Source organism: Pinus tabuliformis, chromosome 6 (genome assembly GCF_031772625.1).
Source record: "Pinus tabuliformis cultivar Carrire ecotype Pingquan chromosome 6, CPIR1, whole genome shotgun sequence".
Classification (NCBI taxonomy): Eukaryota; Viridiplantae; Streptophyta; class Pinopsida; order Pinales; family Pinaceae; genus Pinus; species Pinus tabuliformis.
The window spans coordinates 163,917,210-163,933,422 of NC_142292.1; positions in this window are offsets into that span (position 1 = coordinate 163,917,210).

Consider the following 16,213-nt stretch of genomic DNA (forward strand, 5'->3'; position numbering starts at 1 on the left):
AAAGACCATACCTCTTTCATTTCTCAAAGGTGAGCTTCAAATGGAGGATGTGCTCTTCATTAGTCTTAGAAAAGACTGTGATATCATCTAAATAAACCACCACAAATTTGTCTTTCTCCCCTACAAAATCTATATCCATAGCTCTCTTTAATGTGGCCCCTGCATTAATAAGACCGAAAGGCATGCGAGCATACATGCATGTTCCCCATCGGGTGGTGAAAGTAGTCTTCTTATGAACATCCAGGTGGACCTCCACTTGGTTGTAACCAGAGAACCCATCCATCATGGAAATTCTGACTGAGTCAACCACCTTATGCAATATATAATCCATCTTAGGAAGCGGGTAGTTGTCTTTCAGTGACACCTATTTAGATTCTGAAAATCTAAACATAGCCTTATTTCTCCATTCTTTTTCCGAACAGGGACTAAGTTTGCCACCCACTCAAAGTATCTTAAAGGAACTATGATTTTTGCCTGTAGAAGCTTCCTCACTTATTTTTCAATGGAGGGGAGTAAGAGTGGATTTATCTGCCTAATTTTTTGCTTGCATGGTTTTATTCCACTCTTTAAAGGAATCTTATGCTGAATTTTGTTAGTATAAAATGATTTTATATCCTCATAAGACCAAGAAAAAACATCCTTGTAGATTTTGAATAGAATTAATTACCTTTGTTTATATTGCAAGGGGATTCCTTTTGATATCCTGATCATTTTGGGTTCCTCCTCTGAGCCGATATTGCAATCTTCTACTTGATCATCTATCTTTGGAGCCATTGGTTTGGAGGCTATGTCATCCTTATTAAAAATTCTTTCCAATGGGACTAGTCTGTGAGGAATGGTGTTCCCTTTCAGTTGTAGAATTTTATGTCCAGCCACTGTGTCTTCCCACGAAGTGGTTTCTTGATCATCCTCTTTTTATTCTTCTTGATCGATGGTGGAGTTAGTGAACTCCCCAATGAATTCTATAAATCATTTCACCCGCTCGTCATCCTCGAATACCTTTCAGTGCTTGACATTATTAGGTATAGAGGGTCTGTATCTGATTTCTAACTCATACCTGAGGAGCGGATTTTGAGGGGCCCTGAAACCACTTGCCGCTACAACAAGGGAGTCAATCATTCTATTTCCTTCTCTAGGAAGAAATTGGATATTAAAGGCCAGGAAGAAGTTATCAATTAAATCTAACACTTATTCCGATAAGTCCTCAGCCTGGGGTGTTTGGCCTGGCACTGATTTCTAATCTGCCTTACAACTAGCTCAGAGTCTCCATAGACCATTAGGTATTCAATATTCATATTCTTTGTCATTTATAACCCAAGGAGCAATGCTTCATACTCCACCACATTGTTGGTTGCCTCAAACTCCAGCTTGAATGAGAGGGGTATTAGGCTGCCCTTAGGAGATACCAACAATACTCCTGCTCCATTTCCCTCTTTGGAATTTTCTCTGTCAAAGTATAATTTCCATACTTTGTTTTCATTTGCATGTTGTTGTTCTAATTGCCTTGTTAGGTGTACTGATGTTTCTTCTAATATGGTCTCATCTTCTTCTAAGAATGGGTAGGAGAGGTTGCTTTCTTTTCCAAGCACTGGGGAGTTTTTTGAGCCTTTAGATGTGGTCACAGTTTTTTACAAACCTGGAATCTCTATACAACCTCCTTTTTTCACCTCCAAACGTGGGAATAATGGCATAATTTAGATCTAACTTGATAGAGCCCCATACCTTGGAATCCCAAGATCTAGATAGAAGCATGCCAAACCGAGGGGAAATATCTGCCATTACTATGTCCATTACCATTCTCTTCACAGGGATTTGAGACAAGTTTACCACTAGATCTTTTATCAATCCTAAACATTTGACCCTCTTAGAGTCAAAGGAATATAGGTCCTTGTAGGGCCTGGTGATCTGCAAGCCAAGTTGTTCCATCATTGCTAATTGCATGAGATTGTGTGAGGCTCTAGAGTCCAACATGCAATTATGCAATAAAAGGTCATGGATTACCAGGGTCACATAGAAGGGTGCAGTAGAAGGATCAAGTTCTTCCACATGCAGCCCAAAAACAACCATTGGCCTCTCTTATTGAATTTTTAAACAATCATGGGTGGGCTAAGAGGTGGATGGAAGCATGAATTGAGATACTTGAGATTTGTAGGTAGGCTTCTTTAGAATCTCAATCAGAGGGACAAGCATATTTACCTTTTCAAGTTCCTTCTAAAGATTGAATTTAGGTTGGATTTTTCTATACCTCCTGGCTCTGCTTCTCCTTCCTTACCACTGGAATTTTTTAGCAAAATAGGTGCCTCCTTTTCTGTGTGTCCCTAGAAACTATTGCTTTCCTTATTTGAGGAGACTTTTATCTTGGAAAGGTCAGGATTCAGCTTACCTTTTCCTTTATCTGGTATTGAGGGAATATCTTGGGGAACAATTCCCTCTTGTTGTTCTAGTTCCCTCAACCTCTTTCTTGAAGATATTAGATCATACCTTTGGTGTAGTTGTGCTTGCATGAAATCCACAAACTGTTTACAATAATCTATATCCTCCTCATTTGTTGCTACTTCTCTATCATGACTAGTCTCCTAGTGAGCCATATTTTCGTGTTCTTCTTCAAAGAAAGAGGAATACAAGTTTCCCTGCATCTCATGTGTATCTAACGATTGTTCATTGGATTCATATTCTAAATATAGAGGATGAGGGATTTGATTGAGTTGTTCCTTTCTTTCCCTTGGAAGTATTTGCAATGGAGGCCTTCTATGCTATGGGTTATAACCCCAATTGTTTCCTTGAGAATTCTGTTTGGTGAGACTCTTGTTCACAAATTCAATCTTTCCAACATTATGTGATAAAATCTTGACAAGTTTATCCAATTCATCCCACTTCAGGTCTGGTGATTGTTCAGCTTGACCAGAGTAGGATGCATCTTCTTTCCCTCTTTTATTCTCAGTAGGTTCTTGCTTTTCTCTTGACTTCCTGGCAGAGGTGAAATTTGCTTCCACCTCAAGCACATCGATTTGGAGTTGATCTAAAGTGAAAGACTTCCTTTCCCTTAGAGTAAAACCAAATTTAGATTCAAAGGCTCCCAAAAATGCTACTCGAGCAATAGCTAGAGGAGTATTTATCTCACCCAACAAATTATTATACTGCTTATTGAACCCTTTTATAAAGTCTAAGATATCCTATTTTGGATTCTTCCTTATAGCGTTAAACTCTGAGAGGAGGTGTTTAGTCAATTTAGTTTCCTAAATTAATTTGCATAAATTATCAATCGAGGCTCGTAAGCTAATGAAGTGAAGTGCACTATATGTGCTAGTTAACCCTTCTTACTTCATTGTTTTGTATTTTTATATTGTTTTGTTTTTGGGGGTTTCCTTAATTTTTAATGATGTACAGTCTAAATTATGATGAAACTGAGTATAAATTTCCTAAAGGTGAACTAATCAAAAACTAAGTCAAGGGAAGAAAAAAACAGACCATCTATCCTATTTTTTCATTTAATTCTAAGTAAAAAATTAAAAGGTGAAGTTGTAAGGAAAATTGAAATAATTACAGAGAATGAAAACTGACTAAAGCACTTTTAGTTGTCCAAGCCTCCAATTTTGAAAGATAACTTTCTTGAGATGGAAAACAAGCAACTTACTGTACTTTATAGTTTAGAGAACTAAATCAAATATGTAGAGAGTAACTAATTGATTTCAATCCTTGTGTGAAGTGAATGTTTAACCATTTAGTTAGGATGGATATCATCTTGAAATGGTGACCAAAAACATTTATCCACACAGTGCATTGGCAATCTGAACTATGAAATAAATAGCAGAGGAAACAAATAGTAAGTAAACTAATAAACATGCATCCTTGTTACTTTTCCACCTTACCCTGTTAAAACAAAACAAGTTTCATTTATGAAATAGATAGGAGAAAAAAGACTGCACCATTCAATTCTAACATTATGCTACTGAACATAATTAAAATAAAACAAACTACAGGAAATCAATCTAAACTAAAAATACTACTAAAAGTAAATAATGAAACTAAACTAAACAGTAAACAAAATAATAAAAGAAAAACCTTCTTCAGTGCAGGGGACCTTTGCAACTGATTGAGTTGAGCTGCTAACTAGTTGAAGATACTCTTTCAAATGATCACTTGGTCAAACATGACTTCATATTATTAATAGGAAAATAAGTTCCAAAATTACAAAGATGTAAGTTTGAGCTTAATACATATAGAAATTCAAACTCCTTCTCAGTTCTTTACAAATGATATTTAAAGAAACATTTCTAACTGTATTTTGAGAGAATTTAGCTACAAGTGGTCTCCACATATTACAACAGATCTGCGTAAATGGTTGATCAGCTACAGGTGACATTAAGTCAGCAAGATGGTTGCATGAACTGTTATCACCGATGGCTGGTTCGAGTTAATGCTACAACAAAATTGTTGGATTTATTAATTAGCCACGAAGAGTGGACATAGAGTCTTATTGCTCTCGGGTTTCTTCATTTGACTCCACCTTTGATTGTGGTCTTGAGCTAGATTTTTTGTCGATCTGGGCTAGGTGAATAGGATAGGATCCATGTTGTGACCATTCTAGAGATGCCCATGTGGCCGGTTTCCTCGTTTAACACCTGTAACCTGTTCAACCATGGAAGTGGCTACGGAACACATAATTAGCTGCAGAATGGGATATGTTCCATAGCTAATTTGAAAAAACTTATTTCAAATAGAAAAAACATAAAACTATAACATGTCAATCATTTAATATCTTCCTTGAAACAAAATTTATCATTTATCAGTGATGGGGATCTATCTTTCATGGAAAAACAAGAGAAAGAAGTGAGAAAAATTGTCAAAGAGAGAGTAATTATGAGGTCCAACATACCCCCACTGCAAAATCATTACGTGTCCCCATGCAATTTTTCCAAAACTGTGAACTCTTCTTTCCTATTGCATCTGCTCAGATACCTCTGCCAGTACATCTAACTTTCTTCTCTTGCTCCTCTTTGAAGTGACTGCCATCATAGGTTTCTTCATGAGAAGTCTGTATTTAAGGTTGATCACTATTTTGTTCAAGTTTCTATTCTTCGTCTTCAACTTCCTATTCTTTTCTTTTTAATAGCTTTCCCACTCTAGAAACAGTTCACCCGGAGATAGGATGCAGTAGTTGGAAGAGCACTGCACAAAGAGCCTTTCTGGATTAGCCCATGTTTGGTTTGAATACTCCATCTCCCTTATTAAATGCAATAGTTTTCGACCCAACATCTCTTTAAAGTTCTGCACTACCTGGTTGTGACATTCTCATATCAATATTTCTCAATGAAAAGCCTTTACAAGAGAAGGCCTTTAGATCCACTTTAGCCCCTTTTACTTCATGTGATCGGGGGCTATGACCAGGTGCTTAGTCATGGGGAATTAGGGGCATTGAACTTCCCTTCGGGGGTATTTTCCCTCTGTTACTTGGAATACCACATACCAACAATTTACAATGCTTTGCCTTTGGTATCTCTCCATGATGCTTGTGATTGTCAATCTGCGGGATCAGGCCCACCCAGCATATCACAATCACAATACGGGGGAGAGAGCCCTTTTACATCCTTTTGTAGTGATGGCTAATTGTTCAAACACGAAACTTTCATAAGGTATGACACATAAAACATCGCATCCAGGAGGGTCGTTCACATATCTCAATCGTAGGTCGGAAGGGATTTGGTGGAGGAGGGACTTTTCTTTGTGCGATCGCCAATTGTTGATTTGTGATGGGTTATGTCATCACTACCACATGTAACTTTGTGAGAGGACCATGCCACATGTCACCTAGAAATGCCCCCATTGGACCCCTAAAAATTCTAGATCAGCATGCCATGTGTCCTTCGTACTGCCCTGTCATGATGACGTCAGCTACCATGTGGATTCATAGGGACCAATGGTATTCTGCCACGTGGCCCCCTGGAGGACAGAGAAAAGGGTCTGCTTGCCCTTTCTTTTTCACCGTAGTCCTTTTTTAAATGGTCACTGGCCCCTCCCGACGATTTACACTATATCGGGACTTTTCCACCTAGCAATATTTTAATCCCTAGTCTTGTCCAGAATCGTCGATCACTGATATTGCGGGACCTTCAATCATCGATAAGATGAAATATTGTTCTTGGGACCTCTTAACATCAATCTGCCTTACCTTGGACCCACTGATTTATGATTTTTGATATCAACGATCGTCCAATCACAAATTTCGATGTCTTCCCTTGTTGTTGTTTCAGAAAATCCCCGATTGCGATTTGCGATGAGCTTGACCCTTAGCCATTTTTTCTTTGTTTTTTGTCTTTGAAAGGGTATCTTCAATCTACTCTAACTTCTGATCTAGGAGTCTATTTTGGACTTCCACCAACCATTGGAAACCTTATTCCAAACACTATCCAGTGGAGAGGGTCCAATTTAGATTTGAGAGCTTCTATGGCTTGGAATATGGCTACAAAAATTTGTTTTCAGAAGGCGACAACACCATCAATTAACTACAAGCTCTAAATGTATATACATATCTCATTAGTGTATAAATTAAGAGATACCTCTAAACCTTGTAGATACCATGAGGACCTTAAGGGTAGATCTTTAACGTTGTAGAGTAGATAATGAGAGACTAATTGGGGCCGAGGAAGAATATAATCAATTGATGTGGATTTGATTCAAAGCATGAAACATGTACATAGGAAATTACATCATGGATAAAATTTGAACAATGCTAGTAGGAGTAAGATTCATTCTCTCAAGAGGTCCCATAGCACCATAAGAGTCTTTAGGGATGGGACATATACACTATCAATATCCTATGCTAGAATCCCTTTCCATTGAAGACTCAATGAGTAATTAAATGGCTTGTTTCCATAACCATAATATGGATAAGCCTTTACAAGACAACCTACATGTATAATTTATAAAGGAAAATCGCCGTAAATTTAATGGTGAAGTGAAATTCAGGCAAGAATTGAAGGCCTAGCTTCTTTGGATGAGAAAAATCATCCTAATCCATGATGAATTTGGAAACATGAAGGCCAGAGTGGTCATATTAAATTTAAATGGTATAGCATCAATATGGTGATGAAATCTCAAACTAGTTAAGGAAATCAATGAGACGAAGTCTGCTTGGAAGAAATTTTAGAAGAAGTTTTGAGATTTGATTATCAAAAAACTTTTTTTTTGTTTCTACTCATAGTCATAGTTGTTGTACCCCTCAGATAGTCGTAGGCCAGCTACCAATGCCAGAGCATCTAAAATAATTGTTTTGGGGTTTTTGGTTTTAGTTTTTGGAAGACCAATGAATGAAGACATATGTATAATTGAAGTAATTAATCCTTTGGGTTATATTAATATGTCAGCAAAGAGCTTCTATAAAGCTTTACACAGTGATATAGATCAAAATAGTGGTGAGAAGAAGACATAAAATAATATGATTATCATAGGTTCCAGACTATAAAATAGAACAATCATAAGTAGGAAAGCCTTCTAAACTACGTTCCAAAGGTTCAAGGCAGTATACTTAAGCTTACACAAGATGCTGATGATTTATTAATTAGAGGGGATTAGCTAAAAATATAGTTCATTAATCCATTCTCTCAATAGATGATCACTTCAGGAGCTTATAGGAATAAATTGAGACACAATTCTTCCTACCTAGATATCTCTATAAGTCATAAGCATATGAAGAAAAACATAATGATTGATAACTAGAAAAACTTACAGGATAACACAAACTGTGTAAAACCAAATTCAGAATCCTCTAATTTGTATTAAGGTTCCAGAAAGACTGAGTACATCAAGTGTCTAGAAAGGCTTCCTTCAAAGGTGGCTTCTAGGTTCAAAGTAGCATGAATAGTCACAACTTAACAAGCAATAAACAATGAATCTTGAACTTCGAACCTGTAACATCTCGAGAAGAGAGTAATTTATACAATTATGAAACTAAATAATATCCTAAAATTGATTAAGATTTAATCTAGGAAAGGAAAGATCTTCACGCAAGAAGATAGGGGCAGCTATTGAACTGCTTCTTGTTGTCCCTTTTATTCAGGTTGTGCTGGCTTTATTGTCTGATATTTTTCCCTTTAAGCTTCTAGATTGTTTGAATCCTTTGCGCTGGTTGATTCCTTCATTTTTATCTTTTATTTGATACTCTTTAAACTCTATGAATATCCTTTAACCCTGCTGAATAACCTTTACTATTTCTTTTTTACCTTTACAGTGATTTTCAGGTTTTTTACTATGTTTTTCAACAGTAAATCCTTCTAGATTTGTGTCACATGGTAAAGTAATTTGACATGATCTTCATATTTGTCTTCAAACTGTGTGCAGACTTTTTCTTTGTAAGCCTGAAACAGAGGTTTTTACCTATAAAACACAGAAACTGTTAAGAAAAATATAGGTGATAGTGAAGGTCCTCAATGGTTTTATTTGAGCTTGAAAGGCTATTGGAAGGAGTCCATAGTATATCAGAAGGTGAAACAATGGCTTTTTTGTCGCAGAGGCTTATGGAGGCTTCACTATGTAAAACAGGAAAAACAAAGGAAAAATGGTGATTTTTGCCTTTAAACGGAAAAACAACTTTCTTTTGAAATATGCCACGATAGTGAACAGTGGCTATTTCATCATTATGCGGGAGGCAGTTTTGGTTTCCATCGCACTGCTTATGAAGCATGGGAGGTTATAGGAAGGGATCAACTAATATGGTTTAAAGCCTAACACGTAGCAAAGGAGGACGATGAAATATTGCTTTTTGGGTGGGTAATGGCCGTATAGAGAGCCAACCCGAAATCACCGAGGGTCGTTGGATCTAAACGCATTAGATCAGATGGTGGTGGAGTGAAGGAGCAGTATGGAGGGGCTCAACAATCAAATATGGCGGCATGGTCTTTATTATGTGTTAAAACTGTGATTAGCGGGGTTATATGGAGGTCAAGCTTAATTCTTCGTTAAAATCATAAAAATGATTTAACAAAAAAAACCTTCACAGAACACATATGGCGGACTTGAAATTTTATTAACTTGGGCGGATAATGATATCGGATCCGGGCTAATCGCATATTGAAATCGCAGTTTAGCAGAGGAAGACCCATCGCAAAGGAATGTGATAAGGGTCGGATGCGATATGGAAATAAAACATGTATGATATGTGATCGGGTCTGGGTCCCAATCGCATCGGAGATGGCAATGACGGAGGGTAGTGCTATTAGTTGGGACTTGCGATGGAGGTGGATGCGATATGAATATGGATTATAATATATATTTGGTCGGGTCTGGGCCCATCGTTGATCGCATATCACAATCGGGGAAAGTGGATGCACATTGAAAGGTTGTGATACGCCAATATTGCGATGCGACATGAAAATACATAGTTTTATTATAAAACTAAGGTTTCGGGTTATTTTAATAAAGGGAGCTAATATATACGTGAAATGGAACTTTTAAGGGTTTAATACATTAAGTCAATGTTAATATAAAATATGAGCGGAAAAGGGGAAATATAGGCGAAAAAAGGGGAAATGTATGAAATATGAGCAGAAAAAGGAAATAGACTAAGTATAATGCCTTTCATGGGTTATATGCTTTTCATATATGCATCAATACTTAGGGTAAACACCTTTTGTGGGTAAAATGGGATTTAACATGGTAAAAAGGGATTTTACATGGTAAAAAGGGATTTTACATGGGCTTTTCACTTTTCCTAGGCAAAAAGGTTTTTGACCTTAGGAAAAAGAGGGTTTTTTATGAAAATGAATGAATATGAATGTATGAAGGTAGAAAGGGTAAATTAGTAAATATATGAATGAATGGGGATGTAATTAGTAAATTAGTCCTTCATTTGCTTTGTGTAATTTCTTCATGGACATAGAAACATATGGTAAAACATGATAAATTTCATTTGTCCAATGAATTCTCAAACTTCTGCAACCTTTGCTCTACTTACCCTTTGCTTATCCTATCATTTTTTCTTCACTTAATGGGTGCATTTAAGCTAGCCGACCCTTTTCCTTTCTTTTTATTTTACAAAAGCAAACTATCTAAATCTACCCTTATAACCTCCAAGGCCTCAGATTAAACTGATGAGCACCTAATTATTCTCTACCTAACTATTGATCTGCCAAGATTAAACAGTTTGGCCATATCTTTATTCCCTAACTATAACATCAAATTTAAAGCATGAAACAGTCAATATTAAACTATTTGACTGTCATGGGTTGTGGCATTTAAGACAAGCTGCACACAACCATTATTTTGCAGAAACCATAGTAGTGGCATTTAGACTTGCTCACTTTCGGAGTTTATTTGCTTTCTTTTCTTTCTAACCTAACATTTTCTTTGATATGGACATCATCATCAAGACATATTTTTTAAAAACATTTTATTCACTATTGTTATGTCCATATCTTAACTTAACATTTTTTCAAATATTCTATCTTATCAAAACCAAAAAATGTTACAACATTGGCTCCATCTGGGGACTGTTTTCTCCTGTATAATGTAGATAACTTACAGATCCATGTGCCTTCTCCTTGGGCTATGGAGTCCTTGCTGTAAGGAAATCACACTAACATCTTGAAAGGTAAAAGAAAACCGAAGTATTTACAATGAAAACTATTTCAACTTCTTAGTACTAAATGTAATGTTTGAGAAACCTTCCATTTACAGGATAAGTGGAATACAACCCCTCAATATTCTGCAGCACAAAAGTGTTGTTACCCTTTACTTCAGCAATTGCTAAAGGTCCAAACCATAGATTGTCAAATTTTCCATGCTTTCCATTCTCTTCTCTCCTAGCATCCCATCTTAGAACTAGATCACCTTCCTTAAAGTCCCTTTCCCCGGCTCTTCTGTCAAACAGGACCTTCATCTTATTTTCATATTTATTCAATTTTTATTGAACTTCATCTTTTTTTCATTAAGTTCAATAATATGATGTATTCTTCTTGAAAAATCATCAGGTTTGTTTGTTGAATCCTGCAAGAATTTTAAAACAGGGAAGGCCAAATTGGTAGGGAAAATTGCATCTTTCCCATAGACTAACTGAAATGGAGATTTTTCAGTTGATCTCTTTGGAGTAATATACTGCATAAATCAAATGTGAATCCCAACACTTCTTATGATCATCTAGAGTCTTTTTTATTACCTTTACCAGGCTTTTGTTGGATGACTCTGCAAGGCCATTACTTTAAGGGTAGTATGGAGTTGAATGATGTAACGTAATTTGATATTTTTTGCAAAAGTCAATCAATTTAACACTAGAAAAGGTTGTTGCATTATCTGTGACAATTTTAGTTGGGCAACCAAATCTAGATAAGATATTGTCCTCAATAAACTTAATTACTACTGAATTAGTAGCATTCCTGACTAGAATTGCTTCCACCCATTTAGTAAAGTAGTCTATTGCAGTGAGGATCCATCTATGCTGATTACTTGAAGTGGGGTGAATCTCTCCAACAAAATCTAATCCCCATTGAGAAAAAGGTTCTGAAACTATTGATGGAACATGTGGAAGAGCTGCTAATTTTTGTTTAGCAGCAAACATTTGACAAGGAACACAACCTCTGACCTTTGCCCCTACTTGTAAGAACAATGTAGGCCAATAAAATCTTCCCCTCAGAATCTTGTATGCAGTTTCTCTCCAAGCATAATGTCCTCCACAAAATCTTGTATGAAACTGATTAATGATTCCCTCAGTTTCTGATTATGTTAAACATAATAACAAAATATTCAGTAGATCTTTCCAGTATAAATTTTCATTTATAATGCAGTACTTGACTGATTTTAACTTAAGGGTTTTACACTGGCTTTGGAGAATGATGTTGGACACTCAAAATGGATCAAGAAATTTACAATATCTTGATATTAGTTTGACAACAAGAATTTTTCATCAATGTGTATAGGAAAGATCTGCTCTGAAGGTAGAGGTTCTTGTGGATTATCCCCTTTAGGAGGAAAGGAGGGTTCTTATGGTTTCTCCCCTTCTACAAGGAGAGAAGGTTCTTGTGTATTCTTCCCTTGAGAATGAAAAGAAGGTTCTTGTGTATTCTTCCCTTGTATTTCTAAAATCGAATTGATTCCAAGTACTTTGTAGTTGGATTCAGCTAGAAGCTTGGCTAATCCTTGAACTTTTACTAGCTTGGTAGTCTTGATAGTTAGATCAAACTCCAGAATTTGAGTGATCCATCTACCTTTTTTCCCATCAGTGTCTAGTTGGGTTAGGACAATTTTCATAGCACTATTAGGAACAGAAGTAGTAATAGGTGAATGTAAAACATACATCCTGAATGACTCCAGGGCTTGAATGAGGGCATATGCTTGCTTCTCAATGATGTCATACTTAAGCTCAAAATATCTCATAACCTTGCTGAAAAAGGCTATGGGTTGGTCATGGGAATCTTCATTTTTCTATAATAGAATGGCAACAAGGGTTGTTTCAAAGGAAAAAGAGAAAATACTAAATGCCTTAGTATAATCAGGGTTGGCTAAGGTGGGAGCTTCAGAGATAGACCTTTTTATTTGTTCAAATGCACGCCTAGAAGAGGGAGTCCATTTAACTTTGTGATCCTTTCAGAGCATGTTAGATATATCTTTTACAATCTCTACATAATTTGGAATAAACCTCCTTAGAAAATTAATCTTCCTTAGAAAAGCTTGAATCTCCTTCTTGTTTCTAGGTAAGGTAAATGTTTCAATGGTAGATACTCGTTTGGGATCAATTACTACTCCCTCCTTTGAAATAATATGGCTCAATAGTTTTCCTTCTTTGACAGCAAACAGGGACTTCTTATGGTTCAATGATATTCCAAATTTTCTACACTTGTCAAAAACCTTCATCAAATGCTTTAAATGTTTCTGATCAGATTTAGAAAAAATAGTTATGTCATCAAGATAAATAACGACAAATTTATTTACTTGACCCATAAAAGCTATGTCCATAGCTCTCTGAAATGTTTCTCTAGCATTGGTTAAGCCAAATTTCATCCTAGCGTACATGAATGTACCCCAGTGTGTAGTAAAGGTTGTCTTCTCTCTGTCTGATGTATCAACATTCACCTGATTGTAACCTGAAAAACCATCAACAATAGAAAGTCTCTTTTCTCCTAAAACCATTTGAAGTAACTAATCCATTTTGGGCAAAGGATAATTATCTTTTAATGATGCTTTGTTAAAATTTCTAAAATCCACATAGAGTCTTATTTCTCCATTTTTCTTTCTAATAGGAACTAGATTTGCAACCCAATTAGAATATCTAAGAGGGAGGATGATCTGAGTATCTAGCATTTTCTTAATCTTCCTTTCTACAGTTGGAAGAAGGGCTGGATTTATCCTTCTAAGTTTCTGTTGATAAGGTTTTGCTTCTTGCTTCAAAGGAATCTTATGCTATATTAATTAAGTATTATAAGTCTGTAGATCAGCATAAGTCCAAGCAAAAACATCCTTATAATTTTTCAGTAACTTAAGATATTGAGCTTTGATCTCAGGGTCTAGAGATGCACATAATCTGATGATTTTGATATCTTCATCAGTTCCAATGTTAATCTCTTCTATGTCATCTTCTAAAGAAATGGACTGAGGGTTTCGAAGGACATCATTTTGATCAAACAATCTTTCTAAAGGAATGAGTCCTTTTGGAATAAAATTATTTGATAACTAAATAATGTCATGATTAGAAATTTGGGTTTTAAAATTTGAAGTATCATTTCCATCTGTATTTTCATTTATTTCAGTTCTATCTTCATCAATTTGTAGAAATGAAAAATCATCTGTTACCTACAGAAATGATTTCAACTATTCATCATCTTCAAATATTTGCCAATGTTTTAGATTATCTGGGATAGATGGCCTATATTTGACTTGTATATGATAGAGTACATCAGTATGATCAGGGATTTTAAAAGAGCTAGCAGAGACAGCTAAGGCATCTGCATGAATATTCTGATCTTTGGGAATATGAGTCAAATTAAAAGCATCAAAGAAGTTTTCAATTGAATCCCATACTTCATTTCAGTAGGACCTAAGTCTAGGGTGCTTGGTTTGGCAAGCATTTCTTACTTGCTTAACAATAAGCTCTGAATCAGTAAAAACACTTAAGTTTTGAACTTTTAAGCTTTTGGCTAATTGCAATCCTAAAAGGAAAGCTTCATATTCAACAACATTATTGGTAACTTCAAAATCTAATTTACATGATTGGGTTATATTTTCTTTTTTAGGTGAAATTAAAACTACTCCAGCTCCTGCCCCATCTTTCGTGCAAGAGCCATCAAAGAACAGTTTCCAAATATCAGTTTGGTTTGGTTTAGGGCTTTCAACTACCTATTCAATTTTGACTTGAGTTTTATGTTGGTTTGAAGTGAGTTGAAAACAACCAAAGTTTTGATCTATTGGATAAATTGGATTGTTCCTTGGCTGGTCAGTTTTACAAACAATATGTATAAATCTTACCTCTCTATATAATCTTAATTTCTCTCCTCCATAAATAGGAATAGTATCATATGACATATCCATCTGTAGAGTTCCCCCTAATTTGGCACAACAAGACCTAGAAAGGAGAATTCCAAACTTGGGAGGGATATTTGTGACAAAAATATCAAGTACTACACTTTTCGCTGGAATTTGAGCAAGGGTAACCACTAGATCCTTGATCAATCCTAAACAGGGAACCTTTTTAGAATTAAAGGTGCACAAGTCACGGTAGGATCTAGTTATCTCAAGTTTCAAATGGTCCATGATAGATTTTGGCATAAGGTTGTGTGATGCTCTTGAATCAAGCATACAATTATACAACATGGAATCATTTGTTTTAAGAACTACATAGAAAGGGGGCACTATCTCATCTATCATGTCTGAAATAGGGCCAAAAACTACTGCTGGTTTTTCATCTTGTAGACTTATGACATCACCTTCATCATCAACCGAGGTATTTTGTATCCATTTTGTGACTTGGCTTTTGTAACCAGGGTTTTTGTTAGAAAATTATATATTACGGAGCAATGGAACACATATAATATTGCAGAAATATAAACACAGAAAACGCACAAAACAAGAGAGACACAGATATACGTGGTTCACCCAGTTTGGGCTACGTCCACCCCGAACAGCCAGTCCTTCCTTTCTATTATCTAGCAAAATGAAGAGATACAACCTACAGCAAAACCGCTGTAATATCCTCTGTTTTCTCTCACAGTCTCACCTCTATGTTTCTCGCTCACTGAATACACATCTATATCACAGCCTCAAGTACAATGCCCTCATATAAAGAGAGGGGTTGCCTTCTAGGGCAAAAAACCCTAAACTAAACATAAGTTCTACCGTCAGATCATCCGCCTAATGAACGGCCCAGATTGACTCGAAATTACTATACTTTTACAAGGCAATTTTACAGCTGTTTTTAGCCTGGACCCCCAACGGCAGTGATTATTTTACGGGCGGCGTTGCCGCCCCATTTTGAACTGGGGTCCAATATGCCGGTACTATAGAAGATAATCAGGCTCCACACCCAACGGTTTTTAGAAAGATCTAACAGTGGAATTGGGATCTTAACCCTCTCTAATTCTTTTTCAACATTAAATGTATTCAAAATGTTTTTACTAGTTTGGGTAGTATCAATTGACTGATCTAAGGGCTGAATAAGAGTTGTTTGAGCTTCAGCAGTTTTGGTACGCGGTTCAATTACTGGAGTTTCCTTTGGAGGTCTCCCAGGACCAGGCCTAAGCCTAAGATCATACCTCTTATTTAATTCTGCAATTAAAAATTCAAAGAAAGCATGATATTTAGAGACTTCTGAAGATTCATGATCTTCTTGAACCTGATTTTGTTGTGAGAGAGGAATGACGACTGTTTGATTGGAAGAAGAATCCATACTACTAATATCTTCAATAATTGTCATAGTATTATCATCAGGTTGTTGGTCGTTTATCATTATAGGAGTAGGAACCTATTGATCATTGCTAGGTCTATGAAGAATTTATAGTGGTGGATTTCTTTTATATTGACCTTGATTTTGGTTTTGAGGTCTAGTAACTGTTTGTTGTATTGTCCTAGGTTAGGTCTCAATCTTTTAAATCCTATTTGATAGGTTTCTAAGAAGAGATGTTATTTCATCTATTTTTGAGTATTTTGACTTAGTCTTAGAGGAACTAGAGGCTTCTTGAACAGATTTGGGTTTTCTTTGGGCCTTTTCTTCCTTAAGTTCTAGAGAAGTTGATGC